The sequence below is a fragment of the Schistocerca piceifrons genome, chromosome 6 (genome assembly GCF_021461385.2).
Source record: "Schistocerca piceifrons isolate TAMUIC-IGC-003096 chromosome 6, iqSchPice1.1, whole genome shotgun sequence".
Lineage (NCBI taxonomy): Eukaryota > Metazoa > Arthropoda > Insecta > Orthoptera > Acrididae > Schistocerca > Schistocerca piceifrons.
This window is the reverse complement of record NC_060143.1, coordinates 116,112,870-116,135,733: the sequence shown is the minus strand read 5'-3', so window position 1 is coordinate 116,135,733 and position 22,864 is coordinate 116,112,870.

The following is a 22,864-nucleotide window of genomic DNA, read 5'->3' as shown; positions in this document are numbered from 1 at the left end:
AACAACATTATAGTGTGACCCACCACCTTAGTAACTATAGTAGGCCATTTGCTACTACAAACTGGACAATTTCCAGAATTTTAGTTCTATCTTTTTTTTTTTCTTTCATATAATGAAATTGTTAATGTAAGAAGAAAAAAACAAAACAAAAAAGCACAAGATACATAAAGTATAATTGGGAAAAAAATTACTATTCTTTACTTAGCTATCTCAAGTGGGAGAGCTTTGGTAAACACTTTGAGCCTGTCTCACTTGAATTAGCATATTCTGTTCTACTATAGCTACTACTATAAGTGTGTAATTTGTGATATTAACTCTATGAGATTTGTGCATGGGGTATGACAATACTATTTGTATTGCAATTGCTTCCTCCACTTAACATCACCGTAAGTGGGAGATGAGCCTCGGTAGGTGACCGCACACCTAGTCTCCCTGAAGGGTGTTTCTTATCTATGTTGTGTGCTTGTGTTTGTGTATTTACACCTTATTATACTGAATATGTATATTTATGTACAATTTTATAAAGTTCACATGTTTTACAGTTTTGATCTTACACTTTTCACAATTTACACATTTACATGCCTGAAAATAATGAGCTAAAGAACTAAATAATTACTTGTTTTATTATATGAACAGGAAAATTCATTGTTTTATTTCTATTACTAACTTATTTCCAAATTCCAGGTTTGCATTACTTGTAGTATTGTTGCAGTCCTGATCCGCTTCTATGCTACATATGTCTCTGGTGATATGGGGGTGATCACATCACCATCTGTATCTATATGATCATCTGTTTCCATATCAGTCTTTGAATCTCTGTTGTTCCATGCATCATGTTGTGGTGTAGGGTGTGTTTTGGATTGTGATCTTGTATGTAGTTGTTGCTGCTTATATGTCTTGTGTAGGGTAGTGCTCTTGATAGTTCATCAGTGATTTGGTTAAGCATGCTCCAGCTATCTAAGTCTCTTAAAGCTTGCCCCGTGTCTTTGATTTCTGACATCGGCCTTACTTGTGTGGGTGTGCCACAGTTTAGTGTCATTTGGGGGGATCCATATTGCCCACATTCACACACATCACTAAGGCCAAACCAGTGCAGATGTGTAGGGTATGGGTCATGGTCCATCAGGAAGTGTACCATACCGTGACTTGGGTCAACAAGTCTGAGCCTCAACCGTTCCCAGATGTTCAGGAAGAACAAGAAAACCTGGCAGTCGTTTTCAGATGTTTCCCATTCTTTTTGCCATGTTTCAACCTTCCAACGATTTAATTGGGATTTTTCTGTGATATGCTCCCCTGTTATCTCATATACAGGGTGCATCAAAAAGAATCATCCAATTTAAAAAATCATAACTATTATTTTATTTGAGATATTATGTGAACAACATACTGTTGGCTAGAGCAACCTCAAGTTTTACATGGTTCCTGCTAGGTAGCAGCAGTGTGGGTCTACTTTAGTTCTAGTAAAAATGGTATCGGGACAACAGAAAGCATTTTTTGTTCTATGTTTTGTGCAGTGCGAGCCAGTAATAATTGTTCAGTGTGACTTTCATACTAGATATGGAGTGCATCCTCCTACAGCACAGAGCATTAGATGATGGCATGAACAATTCCAAGAAACAGGTTGTTTATGTAAAGGCAAATCACCGGTCTGTCCCCTAGTGTCTGACACAGATATTAAACGTATCCGCCATAGTTTCACAAGGAGTCTGCAGAAATCTATTCACCATGCAGCTCAAGAGCTCAACATGCCCTCGATGTCCATTTGGCATTTACACATGATACCATAAAAATTCAGCTACTGCAAGCTCTTCATGAAGGTTACAAACAACAATGTGTGGAGTTTTGTTATGTCCTTCTTGGCAAAGTGGAGGATGACAATTTCCTCCCACACTTAATGTTCAGTGATGAGGCAACATTCCATATAAATGGAAAGGTGAACCATCATAATGTGAGAATATGGGGTACGGAACCACATGAAGTTGCACAAAACGAGAGGGACTCTCCAAAATTTAATGTGTTTTGTGCAGTTTCAAGGGAAAAGGTATATGATCCATTTTTATTTGCCAAGAACACTATTACACGAAGCACATATCTCGATAGGCTTGAGAACTTTATTTTCCCACAGTTGGAGACTGATTCAAACGACTTCATTTACCAACAGGATGGGGCACCGCCACACAGGCACCTGCAAGTGTGGGAATTTTTAAATCAAAGGATTACTGAATGATGGATCAGTCGCACTGGACCAAATGATTCAGCCTTACATTACTGGCCTCCAACGTCACTGGACCTGACAGTATGTGATTATTTCTTGTGTGGGTTTATAAGAGACTCTGTTTATGTGCCTCCATTATCAACAACAATGAATGAACTGAGACATCACATAATAGCAGCTGTGAAAGCTGTAACGGGAACAATTTGAATATCACTTTGACATTTGCTGTGCATCTCAGGGAGGCTATATTGAACACCTGTGGGGGGCGGGGGGGTCTTTTTGAGTTTCCCGTTCCTCAAAAAACAAAATTCATTGTATATGTTTATTAGTTTCAGAAATACAGATATGCCAAATTGGATGGTTCTTGTTGATACACACTATACATTATCCACTCTTCCTCTTTTGGACCAGTATGCTGCTGCTCTGTGTCTAACAGTTATGTCAATAGGCTATGTTGCAAGTACAACATATAGGGCTTCCACAGACATGGTGCCTAATGCCCCTGACATTCTGAGCAATACATCTCTTTCTCCATGCCTCACAATGATTTTTTGGGTTGTAAGTGACAGTCAATGTACCCGGGCACTTGCTGCAAAACGCATTATAGATTCAAAGAGGGCTCTATGATAAGTTTTCAGTGTCTACAATGGTAATCTGTGGTGAGTCGAGTTTAGTGTGGTGCGTTTGTGCATTAGTCTTGTTGCTTTTTCAGTTGTAAGTCTTATGTGCTCCTTGAATGTCAGACGTTCATCGAAGTGGATCCCAGGATATCTTGTTGTTGCTTTCCTCTGTATGCTAGTATTTTTCAGTCTAATACTGGAGCGTCTATGTGAGGCCCCTTTGATCAGTAAATATACTGTATTGTTTGCCACAAATTGAGATTGTAATGGCTGCACCAGTAACTTATTTTTATAAGGAGTTGTCTAGCCTTGCTTTCAAGTTTCATTCTCTAGTTTGCAGTTATTATCACTAGCAAGTCATCAGTATAGGCTACAATACCATTCACCCTATCATCTTCATGCGGATTATTTAGGAGTGGTTATTTGTCAATATCCCAGAAAATTGGCTGACAGATTGAGCCTTGTGGGCATCCTTTTGTTATTTTCTTAATAATCTTTTGTGTTCCTGCTTGTCCCTGCACCACCCTATCTTTGCAGTAGCCGAATAAGCTATTGTATAAGACTGTTGGTGTCTGCATCTCTCATAGCCTTGTTAGCAAGGCAGGCTGCCAGAGATTGTTGAAGGTGCCTGCTATGTCTATTGCAATTGCTACTGCGTACTTTTCTTGTGTGTCCCGTATTATTTCCAGCACATGGTTAACTGCATCATCTATTGAAGTTTTTGGTCTAAAATCACACTGGTTTGAACTACGGCCGAGGAATGTCCTGTGTGACTATAGTCGATTACACAGGTGCCTCTCCTGCACTTTAGCTAGTGATCAAGAGGCAGATGGTCCTGTAGGTCTTTGAGGCTGTTTCCTCCCGAACCTCTGATTTTTTTTAATGATTACTACGTTTGCTGTTTTCCACATGGCAGGGCCCCTACTTTGTAACTGTGCTTCATTCAGTAACTCTTTTAGAAAGGGGGTGACCTTGGTAACAGTGTTATTGAGTGTATGCCATCTGGACCGGGAGTCTTCTTATTCTTCAATTGTTTTATTGCTAATGCTACCTCTTCTTGGGCAAATGAGACAGTAACAGGGCCATTAGTGTAGGTGTCCCAGTAAAGGCATATAGCACTGGGGTGTTGTCTCCTTACCGTCATAATAAACGCTCGCATGCGCCCTGTCAAAGTCCTTATAAACTTTATCAATGTTTAAACCTACACCTCTTCATGTGCATGCTTGTCCTACGAGTCTGCAGAGCTCACAATGTTTGGTGGGCAGGTTCTCTGTCCTAAATACCATTATTTCGGTCTGTTCTGTTGTAGAGAAACATATTTTTTCCCTTCCAGCTGATTGAGGTGTATCACCAGACACAGAGCAATCTGGAAAATTTTCCTATTCTCTAACCTACTTATGCATAAGTTACTCTCAAGATTTATGATAATCAATTATGTTATTACTGTGTTTTTTGGGGTCTCTATGTGTGTCCTTTGAAGCATTTGGACATTTGTCTTCCCCTATTGTTTGTGTACACTGGGAATTGTATGTGGATGAAGTATTTCTAACTGTATTGAAATGTAGAGTGTTTGTATTTAGCATTGGACTTTCAGTATCTCTGTTTTTGGAACACTGTTTGCCCATCTCTAGGTTATCTGGCAACTGAGTGTTCTCTTTGTACCTATTACCCTGTGTGTCTGTGCTGTGTGCGCTGCCACGAAATGTATGGGCTTTATGTTGGTCTGTATTTGCTAGACTCATCTTCTGAATGTAATTTTCATTATGCTTTTTGACCTAGTGAACTGTTAATAGGTATTGTATCTCTTTGTGTTTCTTGTACTGGTGTGTCAATATGTCTATCTGTTCCTTGTTTTTCAGTGTTGTGAGATGAATGTGTGTTGGTGTCACTGAGGTGCCCTAGAGCATCATTTTGTGTTTGTTTCATGCTTGTTTTGTTACATCCCCCAGCACATTGGTAGAAAATGTCCTCTTCAAGCTCTTCCACTCTTGGCAAAAGTCTGATCTGGAAGATTGCCCACTGGAACCCTTCATGTTTTATCTGCCTTCCTACGTGGTAGTCAATGTCACCCTGCACATACGTCATCTACGCAATCTGTGGTGTTAAAATATCTTTGCTGTATTATGTCATACATTTGTGGTGATGTAAGATTGTTTATTTCTAGGTCATGTCACCATGTCTCATTTTAGTTGATGGAGACTTATGTTTGCACTCGCATGCATGGTTTCTTTGCATATCTCTACCTGTATTTGAGGAGAGCTTTAGTGCCTGACCATTGTTGTTGTACTCCATGTTAGGGAATGTTGTCAGTAACGTCATATTCAATGCACTCTATTTCCCTCTCATAGAATTCCTTGTAGGAAGGGCAGTCAGGTCTCCTTGCCTTACAACATGTACTGTATCTGTATTTGCATGGTATGTATACCACTGTGACTTCCTCTTGGCACTCTGACTTCTTGTGACCTGGTTTCCCACATTTTCCACAGACTGGTTCTTTATTGAAATATTTTGGTGGGTGACCTAGGCCCCAGAAATTGAAGCATTCCTGAACAGCCACAAAATCTTTGATGTGTAAGGACTCGAACTGAATATAAACTCTTCCCCTTATCAGCAGCAGAAAATGAACTCTTGGTGTGATTTCCAAGATGTCATTAAGTATTCATTTACCTTTTGGGTCTGATTTTAACATTATTTTGACTTCCTCGTAGAACTCTTTTTTAGAGATGTGTTCGCTTAAGATAATCTCATATAGTTCCTCCAGGAAGTTCTGATCAGTTGAGTAGTTGCGACCTCATACACTGCAAGGAGTGGTCAAAATTTCCTCAACTCTTCACATCTAATATCTTTTTGTTAGGCTTTCTTTTCTATGATTTTCCTTTTATCTGCTTGTGTTTCCCATTTCTAAGATGACTGTGTTTTTGCTGTGGATCTGGTTGCATTTATTTTTACTTTGCCTTGTCTGGGACTGATTGTTTTAGTGATTGTTTCGTGCATAGCCTTGGCTTCTTGACTGTTTTCCGATTTGAAGAAGAGAATGATCGACTGTTTTGATTTGGCTTGCTGTATGCATTCTTTTGCTTTGCTCTTTGGTTTCGAAGCTGAGCCAGTGGCCGCAACTGCTGCAAAGGATAGTAGAGTTGACTTTCTTTCTGTTCATAAACTTTGATTTTCTGTTTTGAGATTAGTTATTTCTGATTCCAGACAGTGAATTTGTTCCAGCGCACGTAGTGCATTGACGTTAGCTAATGCCTTACATAAATGCTAATTTTCTTTTCCTAACTCCTCATTCTGCCATTCTAATTTTGCTTGAGTGATGACAAATGCCTAAATTTTGTTTTTCACTGTTGCTGATATAACTGTTAAGGTTTGTTTATGCCTCAATTCGTTTTGGAGTTTAGTAAGAATATCGTCGACTACAGCAATCTCTTCTGCAGTCGATGCATCTGAAGTTATTACCGACGATGCCATTTCAGTAGAGATACTTCATTTTACAGCACCTGTTTTTCTGCCGCTCAGTGTGCTGTCATTCTGTTTTCCTTCTCAAGTAACTGTGATTACTATTTTTGGTGATCCACTGTCACTACAGAGACTAGCAGAGACCGAATAGTTTTCCCCAGTATCTATACTTTCATGTGGATAAGGAGACAGCACAGTCAGAGAGGCACAAAGAATGTATCCCAAATTCTTCACAGTGTGAGGCGTTGGGAGCAAAAATCACTATTTTTCTAAAATATAGTCAATTTGCAGACTATTTGGCTGTAGTGTAGAAACAGAAAACACAGGGCACAAAAAAGTTACACACCAGTTGAATGACGTTTTGTGACCCTGTTGCTATTTTGCTAGTTGCTACTCACATAGAGACGCTGTTGTTGCTGACACATCTGTTGTTTCTGCCGTCGCTGATACACATGCCGCCTTCGCTGCTGAAACTGGTGTCCCCGGTGGCCGGTAGTGTGTCAGCTGATACCGGTACTGCGCTGCTGTTGATGTAAGCCACACTGACATTTTGCAAACCAACATGGTGCGCTATGACCCAGGCCACGGAGTAACAGCTGTTACAAACAGGTCAAATCACGAAGAGTATTTACAAGTCTTTTATGATTACACTATCAACTGCATGGACTGAACTCAAATACAGCGGCATCAATGACACTACATGCACTCACCAAGTGAGTGCAAAAGTTAGTGGATTCCATTTCCCCCCATAATTACATGATAAGACCAGAGAGGACATTAACACACTACCGATGCGGTGGCCTTCTTGACATGGCAGTCCTACTGGATTCTGGGCCAGATTAAACTCCAGTACAGGGGCCTTCATGGGGGGCATGCATGGATGCTGGGATGGGGCAGGATGCGGAGGTGTTCCAATGCTGCTTTGAGGAAGCCGGGTGGGGGGGGGCGGGGGAGATATAGTCACGAATGCACTACGCAGAGTTGCCTGGGTCGTCAGAAATTGTGTGAACATCACACCAGACATGTAAGTCCATACCGAGAACCATATGGGGTTTGAGGTTGAGGTCAGTGTTTGGGTCACTGTGCACTCTTAGTAGATTGGGGTCAACTGCCTGGGTGGCAGCCAGGGAATGGTGAGGGTGCAGTATTGGTAAGGCAGTCAGCAGCGATATTCTCACTACCTGCCACGTGCCATATGTCAGTTGTGAACTACGCTATGTATTCCTGCTGACGGAACTGTAGGGAAAATATGTATGCCTTCCTTTTGACAAAACCTGTCACAAGGGGCAATGGTAGGTGAAGACTGTAGAAGTGGAAGTACTTCACCACCTTGTATACAGCGAGGAACTCGTAGTTGTATACAGCCCAACTCCGCTGTGGTACAGAGAGCTTTTTGGAAAAGAATGCCAGTGACTCCCAGGAACCTTTGACACGTTGTTGAAGGACAGAGCCTATGGCAGACTGTAGAAGGTGAAGACTGTAGAAGGGCGTCCTTCCAGCCCGGGGTGGAAGTACTTCACCACCTTGTATACGGCGAGGAACTCGTAGTTGTATACACCCCAACTCCGCTGTGGTACAGAGAGCTGTTTGGAAAAGAACGCCAGTGACCAAACTGCAAGGTCATCAGTCCCTTGTTCCCAATAAAATAATTACAAAAGGGAAAGAAGAAAAGAAAGGAGATGTACAGCACAATAACAGGAGAAAGGAAGAACCAGAAGAACGGCAGAAGGAGAACCAACATTACTATGGACAAAAAAGGAAAAGAAAATCACAGAGAGAAGCAAGAAACGGGTAGAAGGGATAAAAGCAAGAGAGCAAATGATCATGGCTGGCTGACCATGAGAATAAAAAGGAAAAGCCAACCACTCTGCGATTCATTAAAACATCCAGCCTAAAAGCATTAGAGTGGAGAACACAAAGGGACAAAGGACATGTGCGAAAACTTATATAGACTGATAAAACCAACTGTCACATATAAAACGTGAAACTAAATTAGCCGATGAGGTGCTATCAGCTAAAATTAATGGCAACGAGTCTGGTAACTGAAGAGTCCATTGCAGGGCAGCCAAAGAAGGACAGCTCACCAAGATATGGGCTAATGTCAGCCAGGCACCACAACGACACTAACGTGGGTCATCACGGTGCAGGAGGTAACCGTGTGTCACCCAAGTGTGGCCAATTCGAAGCCAACAGAGAACCACAGAGTCCCTGCGAGAGGCCCATGTGGAGGTCTTCCACACATCCGATGTCTCCTTGACGGCACGCAGTTTGTTCTGCATACTGAGGTTATGCCATTCCATCTCCCAAAGCTGCTAAACCTTGCAGTGTAGTACTGAACACAGGTCAGTTGCAGAGAAGCCAATCTCCATAAGCGGTTTCTGCATAGCCTGTTTGGCCAGCCTGTCAGCAAGTTCATTGCCTGGGATTCCGAGGTGACCTGGGGTCTAGACAAACACCACTGAATGACTGGACCATTCCAGGGCACAGATGGACTCCTGGACGGTCGCTACCAAAGGATGATGATGGTAGCCTGTAAGCTGCTCAAGGAGTCAGTACACAGAAGAAACAACTCCCCAGGGCATGAACGAATGTGCTCAAGAGCAGGAGATATAGCCACCAGCTCAGCAGTGAGAACACTGCAGCTATCAGACAAGGAATGCTGTTCAATATGTCCTCCATGGACATACGCAAAGCCAATGTGATCATCATCCATTGAGCCATCAGTGTAAACCATTTCCTGGCCTCGGTACATGTCAAGAATTGAGAGGAAGTGGCAGCGGAGAGCCGCAGGGTTAACTGAGTCCTCAGGGCCATGTGAAAGGTCCAGATGAAGCTGCGGCCTAGGTGTACACCATGGAGGTGTACGGGAATGGACCTCAAGTATAGGTGGTAAAGGCAAGGACTCCAGTTCGGAAAGAAGGGATCAGACGCAAACAGTTGCCGTAGCTCAGCCAGGCAGTGGAAAAAATTCCACTGGAGGATGACATCATTGTGAGACTGAGATGGCATGGAACATTCAATGATGCAGTTTACGCCTCAGGGTGACCTGCTGCCACCGACTTATTGCCTGAGCAGTCTATATCGATTGTGTCTGAGGGTCCAGTGAGATCTAGATATTCAGCGGACACCTGAATCTCCACCTCACCTGCACACACAGAGCTTGTAGGGAGTGGTAGTGTGAGTTCCACTGCAACTCCCTTGGCCTTGGGGATCTTCTTTTTGGATTTCTCTCACTGTTCCTTGGTTTTCCCTGGTTAGGAGGACTTTGCTGATTCAGTCTCTGGGACTGAGGATGAGCGTGATGCCCTATGACTGGCTGCTTTTGGGCTCTTCAGCCACTGGTGGGTGTCTTCTTTCCCACTAGCAGAAACCTGGGAAGGGAGTGACCCAAGGGACCCCTTCCTAACGAGAGGAGCCGAAGAAGACTTACACTTCTCCGGTGCAAAAGTGAGAACTGATATCCCTGATGGTTCGGGGGGTGTTTCTCCCGAAATAGTTGGTGCAGGAGCAACAGGGAGGGAAGTGCCCCCCCCGCCCCCTCGCTCCCACCATCAAGGGGGCAAGTGTAGTCTTCTGGTTCTGAGAGGTGACTGGGGTTGGTGAAGCTGATGGGGCTAGAACTGTTGTAGTGGCAGCATAAGACGATGTCATACATACAGGATGTAGGCATTCAAATTTCCTCTCAGCCTCAGTGTAGGTGAGTCGGTCCAGGGTCTTGTACTCGATGATTTTTCTTTCTTTCTGGAGAATCCTGCAGTCAGGCGAGCAATGCGAATGGTGCTCTCTGCACCTGACACAGATGGGAGGTGGGGCACATGGCGTATTAGGATGTGGTGGGCATCCACAATCTCATCATGTGACGCTGGGAGCACAGCGGGAAGACATACGGCTAAACTTCCAGCATTTAAAGCACCATATTGGAGGAGGGATATAGGGCTTTACATCACAGTGGTAGACCATCACCTTGACCTTCTCAGGTAATGTATCATCCTCGAAGGCCAAGATGAAGGCACCAGTGGCAACCTGATCATCCTTCGGACCCCAGTGGACATGCCGAATGAAATGTACTCCTCGCCATTCTAAACTGGCATACAGCTCACTGTCAGACTGCAAAAGAAGGTCCGCGTGAAATATGATACCCTGGACCATATTTAAGCTCTTATGGGGCATGATGGTTACAGAAACACCCCCCCCCCCCCCCCCCCCCCCGCTTGTCACAAGCGAGTAACACCAGTGCCTGGGCAGAGGATGCTGTTTTGATCAAGACTGACCCAGATCTCATTTTGGACAAGCCCTCCACCTCTCCAGACTTGTCCTCTAAATGTTCAACATCATGAAAGATTCCCCATCAGCTCTCGAACATACAAGGTACCAGGGCAATAAGAGCTGCTGCCATCCTTAGCCTGATTTTCCTCCCATGGTGTGGCCAGGGAGGGGAACGATTTGGGGTTGGACTTTGTGTGTTGAATTCAGCCCGTGAACCCTCAGAGACTGCTGGTGTTTGACCACCAGCAAGAGATGATGCACTAGGCAACATTGCGTGTCATCCACCCTGATGCCACCCACTCTGACCAGGGGCTTTCCCCACAGGTGCCACCCAGCTGCAGTACAGGGCACCTGGCAGGATGGCCATTGCCGGGAGTCCCAATGCCCCAGGGTGACAGGCATCTACTCCTCAACATACGTGGGGATATCAAGCCAGCTGGATATCAATCCAGCACGGTAGCCAGGCCGTTGTGGTGGGGCTGCCATGTGCCCTGTTGGTTGTAGCCCCTGACCACATAGGGATCACTCTGCTGATGCCTGTGCCATTAACTCCCCACGTATGTTGAGGAGTAGATGCCTGTCACCCCAGGGCATCAGGACTCCCAGCAATGGCCATCCTGCCAGGTGGCCTTTGCTGTGGCTGGGTGGTGCCCGTGGGGAGGGCCCTGGTCGGAGTGAGTGGCATCAGGGTGGATGACATGCGATGATGCAGCCAAGCAAACAAGTCCATTATCATCATCAGTGTAGAAAATGATACTGCACAGTTGATGGAAAAATATGCACCCAGGAGAGTGACAATGCCCAACAGTTGGAGAATGAGCAGAAGCGCAGATCCACGTTGACGAAGAGTGCAATAGGTCTCACTGCATGATGGACACAATGCACCATGTAAGGCTTGCTTCCCCAATTGGCTTGCTCTTCAGGAAAATTTTGAAAAATGAAGGTCAAATCCTACTAGGGACCACCACATAAAGGCCAAAACATGTGAGACTCCTTTTAATCACCTCTTACGACAGGCAGAAATACCTCAGGCCTATTCTAACCCCCGGACCCGCAGTAGGGGGGGGGGGGGGGGGGGGGGGGGGGGGGGGGAGGATGGCGGTATGGGCCAGCTGAGGTGGTGGAAGGGTGGTATCTATGCTGGGGCAGTGGCGGTCCCTGTGAGCTACACCCGGTGGTTGATTAAAGTGGAAACCCAGCCATATGTGCTTCTAGATTGGGTGAGGGGGGGGGGGTTGCTTACTGGCCAGGGCCGGACTTGAAGGTGGTAGTAAGCTAGGATCAGGCTCACTCTGCAACATGATGCTTCACTCACTGGGTTAGTGCTCAGACATTGGAGTAATGCACTGCGCTGCACATGCGGACTGGTGTGGCAAGCACTAGCCAGGTGGTGGCTGAACGTGACATCGGCAATTGCCTGGTGAACACGCACATGACCTGGTGACGCAAGCACTAGCCGGGTGGTGGGGAAATGTGATGCCAGTAGCCGCTTGGTGCAGCTGGCCACAATGTGGAGCTTGGCACTGGGATAGAGGGAAGGAGGTTTGGCCAGGATCAGCAGTATGGGAATTGTGTTCCTCACTGAACACGACAGATGGATACTGTCGGTTTACTTCATGTGGAGTGTAAAACAGACAGGTAAAGCATGGGAACAATGTATAAAAATTACATCCAAATACTAAACAGTTCCTTTATTGGAATGTTAACAGGCACAATTAATTGTAGAATGCACTTACAAAGATCAGTTGCCAAAAAATGTCTAGGGACAAGAACTCTCAATTGAGATGCTCCTGTAACACAATATGAGAAACATCGTTAATGTACTTGAGGTGTGGTAAACAGAGCTAATCTAACACAGTGATCAAGGAAATATGTAAATACAAATAAACCAACCTGAGGTACCATGGGTGAAGCTAATCTGAGACAGTGATCATGGAAATATGTAAATACAAATAAATGAACTTGGAGGTACCTTGAGAGTACCTAATCTAACACAGTGATCAAAGCAAAATACAATGTACAAATAAATGAACTTGAGGTACCATAAGTGAAGCTAATCTATCACAGTGGCTAAAACAAATACAAAATACAAATGAATAAACTTGAAGCACTGTAAGTGAAACTAATCTGACACAGTTGGGAATTTCAGTCTTTAACAGCCGCATTCATGACACCTTTGTGGTTTGCATATAGTTCAAAAAAAGAGGTCAGAAGTTGCTGCACTCTCTATAATGTAACAAGTTCTATGAAACAGATATTCCATGCTCAGAGTGTGAGACCGTAAGTCAGTTGCTGAATAATGTTGCCCTCAAGTATGGTATCAGTCTTGCCAGCTAGTTCTCCACAGGTATCGCGAGAGCTTGCAATGCTGTTCGCTTTATAGACCCACAAAACCGACTCACAACTGATGTCTTCATGGGTCACACACCTATCTGGTAGCACTACGACAAGCCATCAAGTTCTGATGATAAAATAACTTGAACATTAATTGAACACCAAAGGAACATTCAATCTGTGTGTTTGTCACATGGACAACTTGGCATCAGTGCGAGAAGTGCTCGAAGCTGCGGACATTCCTGTAGCATGCTTTAGGGGAACCCCCTCCCTCTTTCTGTGACAAAGAGGTATGTGGCAAAGAAAACCTTTGCTGTCAGAGGCATCAGTAAGTGATGCGATTTTTGCTGGGTGACATGTCATCTGCTATCATGCGCGACTGTCTGTTAGAGCAGTAGTACTCCATTGCCACAAAAGAACCACCAATTATCAGGTCAAAATTCAATGATCCTTTAACAAACCTGAACAACAACAAAGTGACTGAAATGGATAACATTCCTGTGGAGTTACTAAAGAATGAAAGATATAATGCAAAAGAACAAATGTACAAACTTTTTTTGTGTGTCTTTTTTGGCAATGGAACACTAGCAATGGAATTAATAACAAATTAAACAATTACTATATCTAACTAAGGAAACCCTCCCCCCATGAACCATGGACCTTGCCGTTGGTGGGGAGTCTTGCGTGCCTCAACGATACAGATAGCCGTACCGTAGGTGCAACCACAACAGAAGGGTATCTGTTGAGAGGCGAGACAAACGTGTGGTTCCTGAAGAGGGGCAGCAGCCTTTTCAGTAGTTGCAGGGGCAACAGTCTGGATGATTGACTGATCTGGCCTTGTAACATTAACCAAAATGGCCTTGCTGTTCTGGTACTGCGAATGGCTGAAAGCAAGGGGAAACTACAGCTGTAATTTTTCCCGAGGGCATGCAGCTTTACTGTATGGTTAAACGATGATGGCATCCTCTTGGGTAAAATATTCCGGAGGTAAAATAGTCCCCCATTCGGATCTCCGTGCAGGGACTACTCAAGAGGATGTCGTTATCAGGAGAAAGAAAACTGGCGTTCTACGGATCGGATCATGGAATGTCAGATCCCTTAATCGGGCAGGTAGATTAGAAAATTTAAAAAGGGAAATGGATAGGTTAAAGTTAGATATAGTGGGAATTAGTGAAGTCTGGTGGCAGGAGGAACAAGACTTTTGGTCAGATGAATACAGGGTTACAAATACAAAATCAAACAGGGGTAATGCAGGAGTAGGTTTAATAATGAATAAAAAAAATAGGAGTGCGGGTAAGCTACTACAAACAGCGTAGTGAACACATTATTGTGGCCAAGATAGACACGAAGCCCACGCCTACTACAATAGTGCAAGTTTATATGCCAACTAGCTCTGCAGATGACAAAGAAATTGAAAAAATGTATGATGAAATAAAAGAAATTATTCAGGTAGTGAAGGGAGATGAAAATTTAATAGTCATGGGTGACTGGAATTCGACAGTAGGAAAAGGGAGAGAAGGAAACATAGTGGGTGAATATGGATTGTGGCTAAGAAATGAAAGAGGAAACCGCCTGGTAGAATTTTGCGCAGAGCATAACTTAATCATAGCTAACACTTGGTTTAAGAATCATGAAAGAAGGTTGTACACATGGAAGAACCCTGGAGATACTGAAAGGTATCAAATAGATTATATAATGGTAAGACAGAGATTTAGGAACCAGGTTTTAAATTGTAAGACATTTCCAGGGGCAGATGTGGACTCTGACCACAATCTATTGGTTATGAACTGTAGATTAAAACTGAAGAAACTGAAAAAAGGTGGGAATTCAAGGAGATGGGACCTGGATAAACTGAAAGAACCAGAGGTTGTACAGAGTTTCAGGGAGAGCAAAAGGGAACAATTGACAGGAATGGGGGAAAGAAATACAGTAGAAGAAGAATGGGTAGCTTTGAGGGATGAAATAGTGAAGGCAGCAAAGGATCAAATAGGTAAAAAGACGAGGGTTAGTAGAAACCCTTGGGTAACAGAAGAAATATTGAATTTAATTGATGAAAGGAGAAAATATAAAAATGCAGTAAGTGAAGCAGGCAAAAAGGAATACAAACGACAGAAAGTGCAAAATGGCTAAGCAGGGATGGCTAGAGGACAAATGTAAGGATTAGAGGCTTATCTCACTAGGGGTAAGATAGATACTGCCTACAGGAAAATTAAAGAGACCTTTGGAGAAAAGAGAACCACTTGTATGAATATCAAGAGCTCAGGTGGAAACCCAGTTCTAAGCAAAGAGGGGAAAGTAGAAAGGTGGAAGGAGTATATAGAGGATCTATACAAGGGCGATGTACTTGAGGACAATATTATGGAAATGGAAGAGGATGTAGATGAAGATGAAATGGGAAATCTGATACTGTGTGAAGAGTTTGACAGAGCACTGAAAGACCTGAGTCGAAACAAGGCACTGGGAGTAGACAACATTCCATTATAACTATTGATGGTCTTGGGAGAGCCAGTCCTGACCAAACTCTACCATCTGATGAGCAAGATATATGAGACAGGCGAAATACCCTAAGACTTCAAGAAGAATATAATAATTCCAATCCCAAAGAAAGCAGGTGTTGACAGATGTGAAAATTACCGAACTATCAGTTTAATAAGTCACAGCTGCAAAATACTAACGCGAATTCTTTACAGACGAATGGAAAAACTGGTAGAAGCTGACCTCGGGGAAGATCAGTTTGGATTCCGTAGAAATGTGGGAACAAATGAGGCAATACTGACCCTATGACTAATCTTAAAAGAAAGATTGAGAAAAGGCAAACCTACGTTTCTAGCATTTGTAGACTTAGAGAAAGCTTTTGACAATGTTGATTGGAATACTCTCTTTCAAATTCTAAAGGTGGCAGGGGTAAAATACAGGGAGCGAAAGGCTATTTACAATTTGTACAGAAACCAGATGGCAGTTATGAGAGTCGAGGGGTATGAAAGGGAAGCAGTGGTTGGGAAGGGAGTGAGAAAGGGTTGTAGCCTATACCCGATGTTATTCAATCTGTATATTGAGCAAGCAATAAAGGAAACAAAAGAAAAATCCATGGAGAAGAAATAAAAACTTTGAGGTTCGCCGATGACATTGTAATTCTGTCAGAGACAGCGAAGGACTTGGAAGAGCAGTTGAACGGAATGAGCAGTGTCTTGAAAGGAGGGTATAAGATGAACATCAACAAAAGCAAAACGAGGATAATGGAATGTAGTCGAATTAAGTTGGGTGATGCTGAGGGAATTAGATTAGGAAATGAGACACTTAAAGTAGTAAATGAGTTTTGCTATTTGGGGAGCAAAATAACTGATGATGGTTGAAGTAGAGAGGATATAAAATGTAGACTGACAATGGCAAGGAAAGCGTTTCTGAAGAAGAAAAATTTGTTAACATCGAGTATAGATTTAAATGTCAGGAAGTCGTTTCTGAAAGTGTTTGTATGGAGTGTAGCCATGTATGGAAGTGAAACATGGACGATAAATAGTTTTGACAAGAAGAGAATAGAAGCTTTCGAAATGTGGTGCTGCAGAAGAATGCTGAAGATTAGATGGGTTGATCACATAACTAATGAGGAGGTATTGAATAGAATTGGGGAGAAGAGGAGCTTGTGGCACAACTTGACTAGAAGAAGGGATCGTTTGGTAGGACATGTTCTGAGACATCGAGGGATCACCAATTTAGTATTGGAGGGCAACGTGTAGGGTAAAAATCGTAGAGGGAGACCAAGAGATGAATACACTAAGCAGATTCAGAAGGATGTAGGCTGACGTAGGTACTGGGAGATGAAGAAGCTTGCACAGGATAGAGTAGCATGGAGAGCTGCATCAAACCAGTCTCAGGACTGAAGATCACAACAACAACAACAACTAAGGAAATGCCAATGACTGTGCAAATTACAGGATCTTGGCATTACTAAGCCATGCTACAAAAATTCTGCCCAGTAATATTAAGGAAAGGCTGAAAGCTAAAATGATGAACATTCAGGAGAAGACCAATTTTGAGTTAGGAAATGAAAAGGAACTAGGATAGCTAAACTGGCACTATGAATGATCTTATAAAAAAGATTGGAGATGAACAGGAAAACATGCCACATTCATTGACCCGGAGAACATTTTTGATAGAGTGGACTGAAAAATACTGTTTGGAAAACTAAATAAAATGATAACAGGCTAGAAAGATATAAAATTGACTGTCAATCTGTACACATACCAAATTACAGAAATAGATATCAAATGGCAAAGATGATGATGATGTTTGGTTTGTGGGGCGCTCAACTACACGGTTATCAGTAGCCGTACAAAGTCCCAACCTTTGCTCAGTCCAATCTCGCCACTTTCATGATTGGTGATGAAATGATGAGACAACACAAACACCCAGTCATCTCGAGGCAGGTGAAAGTCCCTGACCCCTCCGGGAATCGAACCCGAGACCCCGTGCTCGGGAAGCAAGAACGTGACCGCAAGACCATGAGCTGTGGATTCAAATGGCAAAGAGGCTATGAGTAGAAGATGTGTCTGACAAGGATATCATCTCTCTCCTTATTTATTTAAGTTATTCATAGAAAGTGCAAAACAGACAATGAAAAGCAACATCAAAGGTATCAAAAGTAATGATAAACACATAAATAGTATTTGATTTGCTGATAATATAATACTCTTAGAAGATTGTGAAAAGGATATGAAGTATATGCTAAAATTTTTTGTCTACTCACCAAGTGACAGCAGGAGAACACACATATAAAAGCAGGTTATACGTAAGCAAGCTTTCGTAGCCAGTGGCTCCTCCTTCTGGCAAAAGGGTTGAAGAGGTTTGAAGGGTGAAGGAAAAGGACTGGAGAGGTTTAGGAAAACAGATAGATTTTGGAAAAGCCACTCAGAACTGCAGATTAGGGAAGACCTACCGGACAGCATGAGAAGAAAAGACTGATTGTTGGGGATTGCACCAGACGAGTTTTGAAAATCTCAAGAGCTTAAAGGTAGAGGACAGGGTAATATGCAAGACTGAGATTACTGCAAAAACATTGTACATGAGTTAATATGAGTGATAACCTAAGTGCATTGTACGTAACAGAGGTGGAGAGGGATGGCAGAAAATAGACAGGTCAGAAAATGAAAGATATAGAAAACTAAAACGGAGTGATGAAAGTTGTAGTTACTCTGAAGAAATGCTGAGACAGAAGAAATTAACATAAATTAGGGCCAGGTGTGTGGTGAGAACCAAGGAGATGTTGCAGTGCTAGTTCCCACCTATGGAGTTCTGAGAAACTGGCTTCTGGGGGAAGAATTCAGGTGGTGCCTGTGGTGAAGCTGGCACTGAGCTCATGACTGTCATGTTGTAGAGCATGCTGTCAACAGGATATTGTGTGTTGCCAGTATACACCCTCTGTCTATGTCCATTCATCCTAATTCATAACTTGGTGGTAGTCAGGCCAAAGTAAAATGCCGAACAGTGTTTACATAATAGCTGGTATATGACATGTGTCGTTTCACTGTTGACTCTCCCTTTGATAGTATATGTTTTTCCAGTTACAGGGCTGGTATAGGTGGTGGCAGGAGGGTGCATAGGGAAAGTTTTGCAGCATAGGAGTCATAGGGTAGGGAGATGGGTGCAGAAGGAGCACACGGTCTGACAAGGATATTGCGAAGATTGGGAGGTTGACAAAAAGCTATTCTAGGTGTGGTGGGTAAAATCTCAGGCAGGATGGATCTCATTTCAGGGCATTATTTTAGATTTTTATCTTCAAGACCAGGATAATACTGAATGACAAGTGGCATGCTCTGAAGATGTTTTTTGGAGGGATCGGTAGTACCAGGATTGGATGTGAGGGCCTGGGAAATTTGCTTTTGAACTAGGCTGGTGGAGTAATTATATCCAGTGAAGGCTGAGGTGATAATGGTGGTGTACTGCTGTAAAGAGTCTGCATCTGAACGTTTTTCTTGAATGCCAAGGCTATATTGGAAGGAACGTTTGACATGGAAAGCATGGTAACTATCAGAATATAATTACTATTGTTTGTTAGTAGGTTTAATGTGGACAGAAGTGTGTAGCTGGCCTTTGTTGAGGATGAGATCAACATCAAGGAGAGTGGCATGGGATTTGTAACAGGACCATGTGAAATTTAACTGGGAGGAAGTGTTTAAGGATTCCAGGAATTTTAGCAGGTCAGCCTCACCACTACTCCTTTCTTCACTCCGTTTTAGTTTTGTACATCTTTCAATTTCCGACCTATTTTTTGCCACCCCCCCCCCCCCTTTCCCACCTCTATTACATACAACGCACTTAGCTTTTCATCCTTATTAACTCATACACAATGTTTTTGCAGTAATCTCTATCTCGCATATTACCCTGTCTTCCATTTTTAGGCTCTGAGGTTCTCAAATCTCATCTGATGCAGTCCCCAACAATCAGTCTTTTCTTTTCATACCATCCAGTAAGGGTCCCCTGACCCAAGGTTCTGAGTGACTTTTCTCAAATCTACACATATTCCTAAACCTTTCCACTCCTTTCCCTTCACCTTTCTTCCATCCCCTTCAACCCTTCTGCTGTTTTTTCACAAAAAACATATTGGAAAGAAAAATCCTAGATAAAATCAAGAGGCAGGCCAGATCATCTGTATTACAGAATGTTCTGAGTGGAATGATCTGCAGCAACTACATACAACTGGTACAGATGGTGAGGGACAGAGAAGGATGGCTACATCAGCAAGGCATTGCCTTTATTGTCTGATGATTATATTGTCTATGTAGGATACAATTTAAACACAATTTAAACACTACTAGGAAAATGATAGGTTACTATTAACACACGTGGCCACAATCTCCAGCAGCTCCAACCATTGGAATGAATTTCATTCATTTTCTAATAATGAAGAATATTGAATTTATTTACTAGGTGCAAGTATAAATGCCCTGAAGAGTCAGTAGCTCTCATGCACAGCTTAATCCTGTTACTCTGAACAGCAAGTTTTCCATTATTGCTGATTTTTCCCAGAATATTATGCAATATGAGAGAAGAGAATGGAAATATGCAAAGTATGCCAATAGCTGTACATGCAGTGAGAAACATTCCTTAGAGAAAAACATGAACTTTGTTAAATGACATTCTCATTTCTTTTAATCAACATTTTCATTCTTTCTTTTAAAAAGAAATTGTTATTTTAGATGAAAACAATTTATTCTGAAATAGATCTGCATTTTTCTGTACACTAACAAATGAACAGAAGTTTACATTATACATCTCATATGCAATGAACTCTCAGTTCAAACAGATACAAAACATAAAGAAATGGTTTATGAAATCACCAAGACAATTAATTACACAATACTTATTTACTTACTGAGGTATATTTGAAGATACATATACAATGCCCTGCTGACAACAGAAACTTATTATTCCACAGTGTATTTTGATAAGAATACTGCACTCAACTATTGAAACTTAAATCTATAAAGGTGTAATGGCAAGTGTGGACATACCATTATCTACCTTACAGCAGGTCTGTAAATATCTGATGTTTCACTTTCATGAAGTTATGTGAGTCTGACACCTTGTAACAAAAATAATTTAAATACAAGTTAATTCAATCTCTGTGATGCTTTTGAAAATGTTCAGAAACTCATTTTCATATATGAACAACTTAAGTTACTGCAATTACAATGTACTTAAATGTTGGTACACCATACCAGTACATAAGCCTTGACAACATTTATTACTTGTTACCACATGATTCCAATGACTAAGTTTAACACAATTCAGATGACTTCCTGTAGACATATTTACTTTATTTATTGTACATTTTCTTGCTGCAATTCAGGGCAGATGAATCAATAAGAATATAAAGTACAGTTTAGAGCAAATTGTTCGAGGGTAAAAGTATTAACAGTAAAAAATGCAATCATATAGAAAACTATAATCAAATATTTGAGCTTCAATGACCAAAAACGTTTTCTTTAGTAGGCAATAATAAAAAGGAAGAAAAAATATGTAAACTCTGTAAGATTCAAACAAAAAAAGGAAGTTGCCAGAAAGGTGTTGAGAGTACAAATCTGTTGACTGTCAATAAAATGATTGCTAAAATCAAGGTAATGTGAACATTCAGATGATGAGATGAACTGATGAGTAAGCATGACAAACCTGACTGATAACATATATTTTGGTAAAATAAAGATAATGCAAACCTTTAAATAACATGATGAGTAAACACAGAAACCTGATTAATAACATGGCATTTGAAACATGAAGTAGTAATGAAGACATAAAATGAGAAAAACAAAGAAAGAATAGAAGCACAATTAATCATAAGGAGAGAGCAGTCAGGGAAAGATCCAAACTGAGATAAGAAATGGAGGGAATACTAAAGATTGGTTGTTAACATATGTAATCACCCAACATTTGTGAGGTAGTTGGTTGAGAGTGCAACTCAAGGTTGGCAAAAGGAAAGTCTATGAAAGTTTGTACAAAATAAATAGCAGCTGACAAACACATCTTAGGGAGACAACTGTAAGTAAAACTGCAAGTAATTTCAGTTAATTGTGGGGGGCAGTTAAATTAATGATGGATTTTTACATTAATTATTAATAAAGTGGCAATGGAAAGCATCTCCTGTATTTATTTATGCATCATAGGAGCTGTAACTGAGTATGTCCACATACAGTGTTGAATGATGTTTGCTATAAACTGGAAAAATTAATGTACAGTATAGTTTAAGAACAATGGATGCAGAAAGAGTGTATTCTGAAATTATATCATTTATGGACTACTGCTCAAAATTTGTTTTAATTCTTTGCTAGTTGGTTCTTTTGGATATACTGCTCCATCTGAGATCTGCAAATGAAAGCATCATCTTGGACAAATGTTTTAGTCATGGCAAATTTCCTGATTTATCTTTGGTTAAACTGTTTATCTAAAGCAGTATACCTATTTCTCCCTCTCTCATACGTGAGGAAAGATCTGCTTTCTCTTTAATTTTAGTCACATATCAGCCACCCTCTGATCATTCTGTCTCTCCTTTCCTGAAAGAGAAACTATATTTCTCTAGTTCTCCTTGCTGTATTTTATGTTGCACTAGTTTTACCAAATTACAGTAAGTGATCATTGATTACTGGCTGACTGATTATAATCTAACAGCCAATGTACTATTTCTTGTCATGGAAGAGACTCCAGTTATTCAGTCTTTCCATAACAGTCTGTAAAGTCATCGATCTAATGAGTCTTTTTGTTGATGATACTGACAGCCTGTCTTTCCATTCACATACTTCCTGTTGCAAATGGAAAGAATGCTGTTCTGGTTCTGAAAGAGCAAGATAAAAAATTTATTCCTGAGTGCAGTTGTCACTTTTAATGACAGTGTACTATTAAGGAAAAAAATCATCCTGTTTAAACATAATATTGCTTCTGAATAATAACGAATAGTCATTCCATTTGTATTGTACAACTGACTATAGCTTTTAATTCAGTAACATCCACATTTGGTCTTTTAAGGAGACTGCAGCTTTTTGTCATGGTGGAACAGTGCTGCAGTATCTTCAAGGGAAAGTATATAAAAAATTCTTTTTTATTTTCTTTTACTTAAGGCATGACCAACTTTTTCATGAACAAGAGCACGATTTCTGTTTGTTTCTCTTGCAATCATCTGATCTGCTTCCTTGTACAGCAGCTTCTTTGTTTCTTGAATTTTTTGTGAGCAAATATCTTCTTTGTAGCTAGCAATCTCATCTAGACTCTCACACATCTTCTTAGAACAAGTAGACAGTGCTTGTACCCTGTGTAAGGAGAAACTGCGTGAGCAAAGAAACTTCTAGTTTTTGGTACTATATTTGTAAATATCACGTAAGAAATAGTTATTATTACAAATATTTTTTTCTTCCACAAAGTTTCATATGAATACATGCACATAAAACAAATTTATACTAAATAAGGAGCAGTAAGAGTAGAGTTGACA